Source organism: Hyaena hyaena, unplaced genomic scaffold (genome assembly GCF_003009895.1).
Source record: "Hyaena hyaena isolate Hyena2069 unplaced genomic scaffold, ASM300989v1 scaffold_552, whole genome shotgun sequence".
In the NCBI taxonomy this organism is placed as follows: domain Eukaryota; kingdom Metazoa; phylum Chordata; class Mammalia; order Carnivora; family Hyaenidae; genus Hyaena; species Hyaena hyaena.
The window spans coordinates 588,238-602,787 of NW_024081185.1; positions in this window are offsets into that span (position 1 = coordinate 588,238).

The following is a 14,550-nucleotide window of genomic DNA, read 5'->3' on the forward strand; positions in this document are numbered from 1 at the left end:
AGTTAAGCAATATACTTCCAAACTGCCAAAGATGAAGGGGGAAAATATTTTGAATGGATAACAAAGTCACAGTTCTTCAAAACCTATGAAACACAGCTAAAATGGTGTTTTAAAGACAGTGTGCAGGTTTAAATGTATTTTTTATCTTAAAAAAGCTAGAGCAGAAAATTGAAGATCTAATCCCACATTAGTCAACTGCCTTCTGTTACAGATAAAGTTTTACGGGAACCCAGGCCCACTCTCAGTTACTATGGTGGCCTGGCTGCAGCCGCAGAATTTAGTAGTTGTGACAGAGGCCATGTGGCCACCAGCCCTACACTCCCCAGCCTTAGAAAAGAGCTTATAGATCTCTGATCAAGGCCTGCATACAGCAAAGATAGAAAAAGAAAGGCAAAGGAAGGAAATAATCAGAGAAGAAACACACAAAATAGAAGATATCAACAGATTCCAATGTTAGTCCGATGTAAGAGCTAAGAAACAGAAAGAGAACCACAAAGTACCAGCATCAGGAATGGAAGGAGGAAATCCCATAAATCCAATACAGATTAAAAATAAGATAAGGCAATATCCACATTTCATCCATACATGTTATAGTTTGAATGCAGAAGATAAATTCTTAACACAATTTACTAAAACTGACACAATATGAAATTACAAATATGAACATCATTTACCTATTGAAAAAGCTGAATTCATTTTAAAAATTTTTTTAATGTTTTATTATTTATTTCTGAGAGAGAGAGAGAGAGAGAGAGAGAGAGAGAGAAACAGCATGAGCAGGGGAGAGTCAGAGAGAGAGACACAGAATCTGAAACAGGCTCCAGGCTCTGAGCTGTCAGCACAGAGCCTGATGCGGGGCTTGACCCATGAACCATGAGATCATGACCTGAGCCAAAGTCGGGCGCCCAATCAACTAAGCCACCCAGGCACCCCAAAAAGGTGAATTCATTTTTAAAACCTTTCACAAAGTAAATTCTAGGCCCATATAGCTTCATCAATGAATCATTCTAAATATCTCAGGAAGGTAACACAGATACTACACAAATTCTGTAAGGAAGTTAAAACTAAGGAATACCACTTAACCCATTTTCAGAACCAAGCTCAGGTGGACAGCAAAACCTAGCAAGGAGGTTATTAGAGTAAACTTAGTTATTAACCACCCCCTTGAACATACATGCAGAAATTCTAAAACATGTAACCAAATCTAATCCAAAAAAATATAAAAAGGATAAATATTTTTCAAGCCAGTGAAATAGGAAATGTAATGTATTTTGCCATTTAAAGACCAGTGTCATTTGCTCTGTGTAATAGTTATCTATCGTTGCATAATAAAACATCCAAAAATCTGCAGCCGAAACCAACCACCGCTCTGGAGTGAGGAATCGGGGCGGGGGGGGGGTCTTGCTGCTTATTTCTGGACCAGGTCCCATGCTCCCAACCCCGTCCTGTGGATGCTGGCAGAAGGTTCCAGGTCCTCGCTGTGGGAGCCCCTCTGAGCCCAGCACCCCCAGGCCGGATGGCCCAAGAGAAGGGCTTGCACCCAAGATGAAGTTGCAGTTCTACCTACAATCAAATGTCGTCACACCTGCCACATGCTGTGGTCGTACAGACCAGCCCCTGAACAGTGTGGGGCAGGACCACTCAGGGGCCGGGGACCAGGGTCTCCTAGAGGCTGGCCACCCACCATGTGCTCAGAAAAGGAGAAATTTACAAGATCACTGGTAAACTTCAAGAAAGCATTTGATAATATTAAATACTCATTCACAACAGAATCTTCTGATAAAAGATAACTTCCTTAACCTTCTAGAAAACATCTAAAAAAAGATCAAGAACATGTGTTACTCACCATGTTGAATTATTGAAGGCTTTCCTTCTGAGACAGAGGCTGAGAAAAAGACCTGGGAGAAGATGTGCATTCACTCTTACTGCTTCTATACAACACGGTGCTCCTGGCCGGTACAATTACATACATATTATGTACTTTACATTTACCATATAATATATATATATTGCATACAGGAAAGAAAAAAATGAAGCTAGTTCACAGATGATATCACTGAACACAGAGATAATCCACAAGTGTCTGTGTGTCACGTGAAACAGATGAACGCTTAGTCTATGACATTAACACCACTATCAGTCAGTGGTGTATTATCTCCATACTTTGAAAGTGTATTTCAATGTATCAGCAACAAATAACAACATAAATGACAGGATACAATTCACAGTGACATTAACAACCACCAGTATCCAGAAACCGGCTGATGAAAGATGTGCGAGCTCTCACACTGAGAACTAAAAAGTTTTATCGAGAGGAAAACAGCAAGACTTTCGTAAGCTATAGATCATGTTCACGAACCGGATGAGTTAATACTGTGAAGCTGTCATTTCTCTCAAAATTAATCTACAGATTCAAAACAATAGAAAATCATAAACGCCGGCAAGTTTTCAGAAATTGACAAAATAATTCTAAATTGTAAACAGAAATGCAGAGTCAAGTACAGTCAAGGCAGTCCGGAAGAGGAGAAGCCAAGGTGAAGACATACACTGCCAGACATCAAGAACTATTTTAAAGTTATAGCAATTAAAGGTGGGGTATTTATTTGCTCAAGGAAGATGGTGGAGAAGAGAGAATACAGAGCCCAGAAGAAATGCACGTATGTGTGTTCACTTCCCTTGTAATAAACGCGGCAGGACAGCGGAGTCCAGGGGGAGAATGCCTGCTCTGTGTGGGCACACACGGGCTCGCCCCCAGCCCTGCCGCAGAGCGGACCGGACCACCAAGGCCAGCTGGCCCGCAGAGCTAAATGTGAATGGTCAGTCAACGTTTGAAAGAAAACATGACAACATGTCCGTGGACTTGTAGTAAGCCTACCCGAACAGCATGCAAAAAGTTCTAGTCCAGAAATGTTCTAATCGAGAAAGGGCTTAGTTGTTCTTCATAAAGATTGAGAAACTCTGTTGATGAAAGACACTACAAGAGATTAAAAAGGCACCCACAGAGTGAGTGATCCTGGCATCACGCATATTTGGTAAAGACACACACACACAACATACAAAGTGGTCCTAAAATTAGCAGAAATGATAGCAATTTTGTGACTCTCTAAAAGGTGGGTTGGTTAAACCCCTCTGATAACCTCATGCTACGTGGTGAGAATCCCTACCCCATGGCTGTCACCCAGCATTTTCCTGCACACCTTCGTCTCCCATGAGACAGGAAAAAGGAATTTAAAGGTGTAAGAATTCGACAACATTTACAATATTTACGAACAGTATTAAGGTCCATAAATAAAACTGGAAAGTATACAAATGTAGCAGAAATCACTTAAGTCTAGCAGTATGGCTGGGTAAGTACCAGTCTATCGGTGTAATCTACAAATACACGTGCATATTTAAACAGACAGTAATATAAATACACAATTATTTTGCAAATATTATTTGCACATTTATATAATGGAACCAAGAGAGAAAGAGGTATATTCCCCCCAAAGGACCATTAGGTGCCCAGGTGCACATCCACCAAACAACGTGAAGACCCCCGTCTGTGGTGCTACCTGGCACATCACAGCCGCCCTGGCTGCCGTCACCTACCCCGCCCCCCCCGTCTGTGGTGCCGCCTGAAACACGGGCTCTCGGTCCTGCTATTGCCGACCGCATCTCAGAACCCAGGAGAGCAGCAGGATCGGGTCCCGCGAGCGGAAGCGTGGGAACAGTGCTGCGGGTTAGAGACGTGGCCACGGGGCAGCGCGGAGAGCCCAGAAAAGGCCCCTCCCAGCACCGCGCCTGTCCCATGGCCGCCTAAAGGGCATGTGGCGGTGACGGAGCAGCACACGAATCACAGTCCTCACTGGTCCCAGACACGGTGTGAACACGCGCGGTGTGAACATGCACGGTGTGAACATGCGGTATCACTCTGACTGCTGGGTTCCTAACAAGATACAAAGGCCAAGCTGTGGGGGAGGGGCTGGCACACGCTCCACAGAGAAATGCCTTGTCACCCCAGGACCCGCCAGGGCAACCCCAGTGCACACACCTGGGGGTGACACGCCACACAGGCCAGGAGCGCGTGGCCACCGGGCTGGTCTGCACAAGTCACGCGGGAGCCCACATCCTCTCGGCCAAGCCAGGCGCGTGCACTTCTGGACCCGCCCAACAAAAGACTCGCTTCCATCTGCAGCCTCCGCACTTAAATGAACAGTAGCTTCTGCCCCAAATCCGTCCAGCTCACCTGCTCAGAGTAGGCAGCACAAGGGAGTGAACACGGAGCAAAGTCAGACACCAGACAGCTCGTCTGACAGCTGCCGATGCGCTGTTAGCGTCAAAGTTGAGGTGTCAGATGGGATCTCCAAGCTACCTTCACCTGCAGCCTGGTTAGAAACGACGCTGCCATCACATCTTCTGACATGATTCACACCATCAGGTGTGATATGAATTCAAAAGGAAAAAGTCTAAGTGATTTTCAATTTGGAACACAGAAAAGGGAAATTCATACCTTAGGAGACATTTCCTTACCATCGGCAGACTAGTGAGGTCGGCATATCTTCGGGGATTTTAGCAAAGGCAGAGACCTCACCTCATCCCCTGAGCTCCTCAGGGTGTGGGACCCCGAGATCAGGAAAGGGCAGCCGCCCAGGAGCCTCAGGATGGGGTGCGGGCAATGGGTGCCGGGCAGTCAAGTGCGAAAGACGCTAAAGGATTCAGAACAGTTGAGGCCAGAAGCTCAGGGAGGGGCCCGGTTTCGGGTGCCCTGAAGTCGCCTGCTGTATGTCCAAAGCCATCAGTACCTGAGCCCCCAAAAGCGACTCTGGCCTCACAGGTCAGAGGTGAGGCGTTTACAGCCCCCCTGGTGATTATACTGGGCAGAAAGGCGTCAACATGGCCGCAGGGAGGCTGAGTGGTAAGAAATGAAAGGTAAGCAGGGGCCCAGACGGTAAGAATGCCCTCACTTCTTCCATAACCAACATCCTGTATGGGGCGGCTGCGGTGTAGACACAGCAGGAGGCTTATGCGGGTATGACCGCCACCCACGGAAGGGGGCCGATGTGAACCTGTGTCCAGGCCTGCAGGGATGGCATCGACCTGGCTTCTCAGAGACACGGCCGCCGGTGGTGCGAGGCAGCAGGATGCGCCCTTGCCTATAATCACGGGAGATGCCTCAGGTCAGGGTCTCTTAAATGTCTGTTTTCAAAGTTGTTTAGAGTCAATCTTAGTCAGTAACCCTGACCATGTAACTGCCATTCAGATGTCTGACATAGAGTGATTGATCCTGCCGTCCCAGTGAGTTTATAGCTATGGAAGAAAACAAGCTAAGTCTGTCGAAATGACCTACTTATCATGTCCTTTTAGGGGGGAAAGAAGGAAGAAGGGCTTCATGCTGCTAAGTGATTTCTGTTCCTGCAGAAGTAGAATGTTCTAGTAAGTCACAAAGACCAGAAGACTCAACAAAATGGTATAACATTTGAATAACTTGGATTTGACATAAAGAAGGCATTTCAAAGTTATTTAAAATAGATATCTACCTGCTTGAACGGCATTTTGAAATGCAATGAAGTATGAGGAAAACACTGGCAGAAAAAGTCTTACTGTATACACATTTTCTAGTCATGAAAGACCTTAAGGCAACCAAGGAAAATAAGTGAATTAGCATTTATCATCACCAGAACTCAACTGTCAGTCACTCAGATACTACTGGTGAATCTGTCAAAACAATTCTTTATACATATTTTTTTTAATTTTTTTACTGTTTATGTATTTTTGAGAGAGAGAAAGAGGGAGGGAGTGGAAGACACAGAATCCAAAGCAGGCTCCAGGCTCTGAGCTGTCAGCACAGAGCCCGACATGGGGCTCAAACTCATAACCCATGAGATCATGTCCTTAGCCAAAGTCAGACGCTTAACCGACTGAGCCGCCCAGGCACCCCATATATATTTTTAATAATTTTTAAGTGGGAATTTATCACTGCTTCACAAAAGCAAAATAAAGGCAAACCCTCATTACTGAGTATGGGGAACCTCACATGTAGAACAGAGTCTACGTGAGCTCTGCACATATTCCATGTGTGCATGGATTTGCAGAGCGGAGTGGATTGTCAAGGTGTGTATTTTTGGGTACAGATGTCCTTCTTCAACAAAGCATGGACTCATTTGGGAAGTCGGAACGTGGATGAAGAAGAAATAGTGTATCTGCGTTTTGCAAACGTGCCCCGTGTGACAGCGGACATGCGTGACACACCTGACTCTGGAACTCAATCAGGCGTGGGCTCCCAACATTTTTAAGGACAACAACTTGAGTTCACGAACTTAGCACATTCATTAGCATCAGGTGGAACATCCCATAGGACGCGTGGCTGCGCTACGCACTGCAGGACATGGTGCTTTGTAACCGCATTCTTCAGAAGACGGGTCCTCCCGCGTAAGAGCTGAAGTCATCCTAAGCAGGCTGGATTTCTTCACGTTCTTACCCATTGTATTAAACAAGAAAACGGTGCAAGTGGCTCCTTTGGATGCTGTTAAAACAAGGGGGAGTGTGGCTGACCCTGCCCACGACCTGCCGAAGCCCCGGGTCAAGGGCACCGCAGCTGCTGAACGGTCCCCAGGAAGGTCTTCCCAGAAGGCACTTTGGGAAGTCACTGTTTCATCTGCAGAACCTATGCCACGGCTGCATTTGTTTTCCACAACAATCCGCCCGTTTTGTTTTCCAATCTGTTAACAGATATGCCTAGAGTTGCCCTGTGGGACCGTACTTAGAGAAGCAGCCGTCTTGGATAAAAATTATTGTGGAAAGGAATGATGTGCAAATAGCTTTACAATAAAACATGACGATTGTGCACTTTATAATATTCTGACCCCTGACCTGGCCCATCAATCCTGGTGTATAGGTTCATCTACATATACGTAAAGTTCACCTGAGTCACAGAGTATTTTTTATAAAGACGATAAAGTGGCACCAAGAATGAGGTAGCAACTCTGACCTGTGACAGATAATTCCTCAGCTTGAGGAAGGGCAAGCTCTCTCTAAAATTAAGTCTGCACACACACGGGTACACCTTTCCCACACTCCGCTGATATGACGTAGGCACACTTCCAAAGCTCACAAGTGCTGGCTCTATAATTTAATCCTTGACTTTATTTTAAGGGACTGATATTAATTGTATTCAAAAATATTTATCAGATGAATGTGTTGCAAAATTGTTTACATAGTGGGAAATATAAAACTACCTACATGTTCAGTATTAGTAAGTAAATAAACAATGATATTGGCTGATAACAGCAGCCAATAAATTCATGTTTTAGAAGAGCATTAAGTGAGATAGTAAATGCTCGCATTGTGCTGAGCAGCAAAGCAAGGAACAGCTATCAGTACAATATGAGCCATTTTAGGGCAAGAAAGTTCCAAATACACGCCCATAAGTAGAAAAAAGGCAGGAGAGTTATACCCTGAAATGCTGAGTAGCTTTTTGTCTGTGCTGTAATGGGTGTGTTTTATTTTCTCCATTAGGCTTTTCATTCATTCAAACTGTGTCATTTCTGACCACAAGAAATAGGTTTAAAGTTCAGGTTTCACATCACTGCACACCCCCAGAGTGGCTGTCATCGGAACGTGGAAAGGAACAGTGCTGGTGAGGACTGCACATGGGACCCCTCCACACCTTGGGAAGAGCCTGGCACTTCCTCACAGTGATTAAACACAGAGGGCCCACGCCAGCCACCAAATCCACTCCCACATACAGACCCAGAGGGCCAAATGTGTCTGCAAGTGTCCACGGCAGTGTCCTCACAACGGGCAACAACAGCCCAACTGTCCCAGGTGATGGTGGCTACACACACATGTCCTATCCCGAAGGTGGAGAAACATTCCGGAACAACAGAAATGCAGTTGTGACACACGGAATGCCGTGGATGGACCTGACCGCCTCGTGCGAATAAGCGCATGAGCACGGCCACCACCTACTCCATGACCCCATGTCCACAGAAGGCCCAGGGCAGGCGGACCCGCGGAGCACAGAGGAGCCGATGCGGGGGCAGGGGCGGGGGGCGGGGGCCAGGACCAGTCTGGACCCGGTGCTTCCTCCTGGGGAATGAGAACGTTCTGGCACAGCTCCGTAATAGAAGTGGCGCTGACCTGTGTACTTCAAGTGTGTGGCTCGTATGGTCTGCGAATGACATCTCAACCAGCTACTTTGTACAGAACAGATTTCAGGATTTCTGAGTCAGATGGCAAGTCTGAGCTCAGCTCAGATCCACTGAATTAATTTAAAAAAATATTGGTGAGCTAACCCTAACAATGCTGGTATTAAGAGAAAGGATGGTGCCTGGGTGGCTCAATCGGTTAAGCGTCGACTCTTGATTTTGGCTCAGGTCATGATCTCAAGGTTCATGGGACTGAACCCCGAGTGGGCTGGGCGCTGACAGCACAGAGCCTACTTGGGATTCTCTCTCTCCTTCTCTCTGCTTCTCCCGCATGCTCACTCTCTCTTTCAAAAAAAAAAAATCTTGAAAAAAAGAGAGAATAGAGAGGTTCACACACCAGAAACCACATGAAACAGCTACTACATGACAATGCGAAAAACCACGCGGGTTCTGTGCAGCCACTCATCCTCCTGCCCGGGAAGGCAACCCTCAAAGGAAGCAGCTGTGTAGACTCAGCACTGAGAAGAAGGGTCGGCTGAGACTAGCACGCAGCACCACCAGCAGCCACGCGTCACAGTCGGGGATGAGAAGACACGTGGCAGGCGACTGCGGGGGTGCGCCAAGGTCCCACGCGCATGGGGTGCCACCAGGCAGCTCCGGCTCAGGGCATCCTAGGTGGTGGCCTCCAGGCCCTTGAGAGGAGCCACGTGTAGGGTGCGCAGAACCCCAAGGGCGGGGGGCAGGATGGCCAGGTGGCCAGGGAAAGCCGTGCCCGCCGGCCACCAGCCTCTGACCTGGCCGGTTCTCGCTGCCTGTGCTGGCGGACCAGGAACGACGGGCTTACCTGGCAGGCGGGCGGGCGATGCCCACGCAGGTGTGTCCACGACTCTCACACGGCCTTTCCTGTGCTGGTTGGCAGGTCTGCAGGGCGGACGCAAGGAGGTGAACCGCGGGCCCTGTTTGCCCACTGCGGAGAAGTGGCAAACTCAGTGGGAAGAGCGGGGCTGAGTCAGGGTCTGTTTGAAGAATATACAGTTGCTAACAATATAGGGATCAGCTCGAAAAACCAGAGGAAAGTTATGCCAAATAAAATTACAAGAAATAAGACACAGTTTATTAAATTTTCAATTTGCTGTCTGCAATGCACTTGAGGAGAGACGGAGTCTATAAGCCAAAGTAGAAAAGACTCTCAATGAAATAACCTGGTGGAGAAACACGGCCAAGGTAAAGCCACAGGGGACAGCGGTTTGCATCTGCTCTGTGACAATTTTCTGTAAAAATTAAATTGTCAAAACTCAAGTAGATTTCAAGACAATGAACAAACTCACAATTTTATCAACACCATATTCATAAATGATCCAAAGCTCAGATGGTGTTGAGTGCATACTTTTAAACTTTCAAGGAAAGAAATCCTATCCTGCGTAAAGTATTTCAAAGTATAGGAGAGAGGGAATTGACAGAAAAATTAAAAGCCTGACAGAGAAGAACAAAAATAAATGAAGAACAAAGTCTCAGTTTTGAATATAAATGGATGGTCTTCAGCACTCCCATTACAGAACTCAAGAACAGAATAAGAGAATAACATAGCAACTACACAGAGACAGTTATATGTCAGCAAAAGACTATCCTAAGGATCATAAGTAATTAGTCACCTAAATAAACCAGAAGGAAAAATCTTATGACTTTGTTAACAGATGTCAGAAAGTTATTATAAAATACTTTAGTTATCATCGCTACCAACTAACATTGTTCTGAAAAAACAGAGCTACATTAATAAGGCAGGAAGTAGAAATATAGTGTTTAATGATTGGAAAAGGACAAAATTATCATGATTGGCAGACAGCACAACTGTTTATCTTGGAAAAGAACACATTTCCCACACATAGAAGGGAAACTGTTGCTTCAAGTTTAAAAGCTCCTCATGTGAAATCTGCCCACAATAAAATAAAGACAAGAAATCAACTGAAGACACAATAAAATATACCAAAAAAGTTGAAAAGGAAAGGACAGTGATATATAAACTAGGGAAATATGAACTCCACAAAGGGAATCAAACCAATTTAAACCCATTTATGAAAAACAAACCAGATTTTCCAGCAATAATAATAAAAGCATAACAACAAAACACTGATAAAAAGGAACAATAAACCAAGAGGATATAACAGCCAAGACCACACACATGCCCAACAAATATTTAAGATAAAAATCCTATATCCAAATAATGCAGATAAACATAATTAAAGCTGCAGTTGGAGGTTTTGTAACACCTGTCCGCCCATCTGCTGTTAGAATAAAAGGGAAAGAAGCAAAGATACAGAAGATTTGAAATACGATTACGAATCTTGAAAGAAAACAGCCATGAATTTTAAAAATACTCATTTTAGGAGCTCCTGGCTGGCTCAGTGAGTGGAGCATGATTCTTGATCTTGGGGTCGAGTTCAAGTCCCACACTGAGTGTAGAGTTTACTTTAAAAAAACAAAATAAAACCAAAGAAAACTCATTTCAGGGTCCCCATGGAACACTGCCCCAAGTCAACCACAGAGCATCACGGTCAGTCAGGGTGTCGTCTCTGACCATAACATGAGGGACTTCCAAATCACTGACGAATGCTACTCGAGATCAGCAGAAAACAATTCCCACTTACGGAGAGAATAACTCAGCAAGTTATGAGCTGAATGAAAAGAAGGATATTACTTCAAAACTTTTGCAAAGTTGCTTAATATATCCAACAGGTTGGTAAAAACAATAAAACCAGAAGTTGAGGTGAGAACATCAAGAGGCGGCAGGCGCCCAGACTGGCGCACAGCTCTCTCGCATGTGCCCGAGCTATGCCGTGAAGACGCCTGGGTGAGTCCTGACCCAGCGACCCTGCTCTGGAGCACACGCCCAGAGGTGTTCCTTGCAGGTCCACAGAGAACGTCTAACAGGCCACAATCCCAAAGAGGCATTTCCGGAAGAGCTAACCAAGGACATCTGAACATCTGGACCTCCAAAAAAAGCTGGACGATACCAGCAAATATCACCAGTACGACCATTCACAATTAACAAAATTAACCAAAGGTCAAGGGGAGAAGAAAGGTCAAAGGCAGAAGAGGGTCAAGGATAAAAAAAAAGGTCAAGGGCAGCAGGAGGGTCAGGAGCAGAAGGAAGGTCAAGGGAAGGAAAAAGGTCAAGGGCAAAGGGAGAGTTAGGGAAGGAGGTCAAGGGCAGAAGGGAGTCAAGGATAAAAGGTCAGGGCAGAGGAGGCTGCATTCCCTGGTGAGCAGGGACGGGGAGACGTGAGTGGAACCTGGATGCCCCCCAAAGGCCGAGTCAGCAGGCTGTCATGACAGGGGTGTCAGGAAGTGCTCAGCATAGACTCCCAGAGGAGGAGTGAGAGGGTGTGGGAGGGAGGGGGGGGGAGTGGGAGGGAGTGAGGGGGAGTGGGGGGGAGCAGAGGGGAGTGGGAGGGAGTGAGGGGGAGCGGGGGGGAGTGGGAGGGAGGGGGAGTGGGGGGGAGCGGGGGGAGCGAGGGGGAGTGGGAGGGAGTGGGAGGGAGTGAGCAGGAAACACGAAGGGCCAACGTCTTTTCTCTCAAAACCACAGAGTCTCCCTCACTCATTTTCCTGGAAGTTTCATTTATTTGTAATTCCGGATGCTGGCAAATGCCAGTTTACAATTCCCTGACCTACTTCCAGCAGGGAGGCCGGTGCGCTTTGACCCCTGCGACCCCTCCCGAGTTCTTGGCGTGTCACATGGCAGGTGCGGAACTACCGCCACGGAGCACCTGAAATCGGGGGGAGCAGGGCTAATCTCCGGTCCCGCGTTGTGTTCGGTGTTCACGCTTAGCGCTGGAGAGGAACACCACCAGAGAGTCTGATTAATAATCCCAAAATTCCATAAAATCACGCTAGAGTGGTTTCTAATTAAAGGCTGTGTGTCCGCATGTGGCGCTGAGCACGGGAAAGACTTTCAAGAATTAACTGTCCAGTAATGACTGAGAGCTGTTTGCTTTTCCAGACGTTGATTAACAGGTCGTATTACAATGATTTATTGCTCTTGGGCTGGTTTTAAAAGATGTATTCTAAATTCTATAAATACATAGCAAAAGAAAGTACAACAGCAAACCCATTTGTTGGGCTGACTGGGCAGCAGAACTTCGGGGCTTGAGTCCAGCAAACAGATGCTCTCGCGGGACCCAGTCGTTCAGATCTCTCCAACACCGTCAGGCTGTGCCAGGGCCCCAGGGACAGACGCACATGGGAATGGACGCTGCCGCCCACGGTGTGACACGCAGACCCTCCCAGGAGCTCCAGGGGGATCCCACGGGGCACGGCCTCCCCCGGGCGCCTGCCCAGCGCAGCCCTGCACACACCTGACCGGCAGCCCGCCTCGTGGTTGGCTCCCAGTCACCAGCCACTGGAGGGGCCCCTGGTTAGTTGGAGTGTCCAGTGTCCAGTGTCCTGCCCGGATGCCATCCTGCCTCCAGCAGGTCCCCACTGTCCCAAAGGGAAACCCGAGTCGATCCCCGGTGATCCCCTTCCATTTTATTAGACTCCACGAGACTCCGATCAGCGATGCCACAGACATGCGGTCAGACACTTGGTGACATGAGGGGGAGTGTTTTATACTTTGAGTCTTCACACTAATTATTTAATCCATTTGGAATGCATGTGGCGGGTCTTAAATCATTTTTCCCAAATAACTAACAGATTGCGTCAATGCCGTCTACTTCACATGCCCACAGCCTTGCGCTCAGTGCGGGATTCTGTCTAGACAGCCCACCTGGCATTGATCCATAGTGTCCGGCTCGTGCCCGCGGCGCCCACGAGGCGCAGACGCTTGCTCGGGCGGGTCAGCGGCTTCCACACTTTTAGTGCCTCCTTCATTCTCACCTGCTCACCTTGCAGCTAAACATCAGGACTCATTTATTTTATTTAAAAATACTCTTGGCATTTTGATTGGTGTTGTGCTAAAACTATAAATTCATTTGCAGAGAAAATACATATTTAATCTCCCATATCACATCCTGGTGTAATCTTATTCAGTCAAGTCACTTATTTATTTAATAAAGAATCTTTCAGGTTTCTTCACATTAGTCCTCACTTTCCTTGGGATTTTCCAAATAGATGTTCTCTTCTACTTTACTTTCTAAATCAATCAGGGAACACGAGGAGATGTGGCCTGGCCCACGCACGCCCACGCCCTCACTTTCCTGATGAGGGCAGCCGCCAAGGCAGAGACCACGCAGGGGCCTCTACGAAACAGGTTTTGCGAGTATGATATCTACACTGCTTTTCCCACATCTCCAGCCATTCTAGAAAGTTCCCAGCCTAGACTTTCCAGTGTGTTTTCTGCCCTGTGGTCACACGGTCATCCGGGCACACGGGGATGTGGGCAGTGACTGGCTCTCCTGGGAAACTGCTACAGGCTGAACTGAACCCACTTGTCCGACAACATGATCTGCCTAAAGCTGACGCAACACCCCAGGGTGGCTGTCCTGGCAGAGGAGACGTCACTGGGGTCAAGGCCGGCCAGCCTGTCCTTTCAGACAAACCCTCTGTCCAAGGGGGCCAGGAGTGCAGAGAATTGGGGCGACCCAGTGCGGGAACGTTCAGATTTATGCTGCCGGCACGCAACACGGCAATCTACCACCAACCTGATGCATAAGGTTATATCCCCGTATTTTATTTTATTTTATTTTATTTTTATATTATTTATTTCTAGAGAGAGAGAGACAGCGTGAGGAGGGGAGGGTCAGAGAGAGAGGGAGATACAGACTCTGAAACAGGCTCCAGGCTCTGAGCTGGCAGTCAGCACAGAGCCCGACGTGGGGCTCGAACCCACAAACCGTGAGATCATGACCTAAGCGAAAGTCGGACCCTCAACCGACTAAGTCACCCAGGCGCCCCATGTCCCCATATTGTAATAAGATGCTGCATTTGACACAAAGATTAAAGCCCTTTTATCTCTGCCATCCCAAACAAAAAGACTCCACACCGTCTATTTGCACATTCTGAGCACAGAGAATTGCTTTAAAAACAGTTTCCCACCACCCAGACTCAAATGCAGCGAGCCTGAGCAATTCGCCCCGATTTTATGGACACTAAGCCCCACTGCAGCGAAGGAGGAAAACACCCAGGAGCTGATCCATCCACTCCCCCCAGGGAGGAGGGTAACCAGCCGGCCAGGCGGAGGCTGTAACCCACTTCCCTCCAGTCCCACCAGGACAAATCATGTGGGTCCAGCCCAATCCCAGCCGCCTTGACACAAAAACTCCTTGAGCTGTTACTGAGAGCGGCTTACAGGTAAAGTCAAAAAGGATTCCTTTCAACCCCTAACTGGGGGGTCCAGAGTCCTCTTCGGGGCCTCCCAGGTGCTGGTGAGCTTGAACCTGCCAGTGATCCGTCTGTGGCCCCACGCGCTCCCGGACCACCGGCT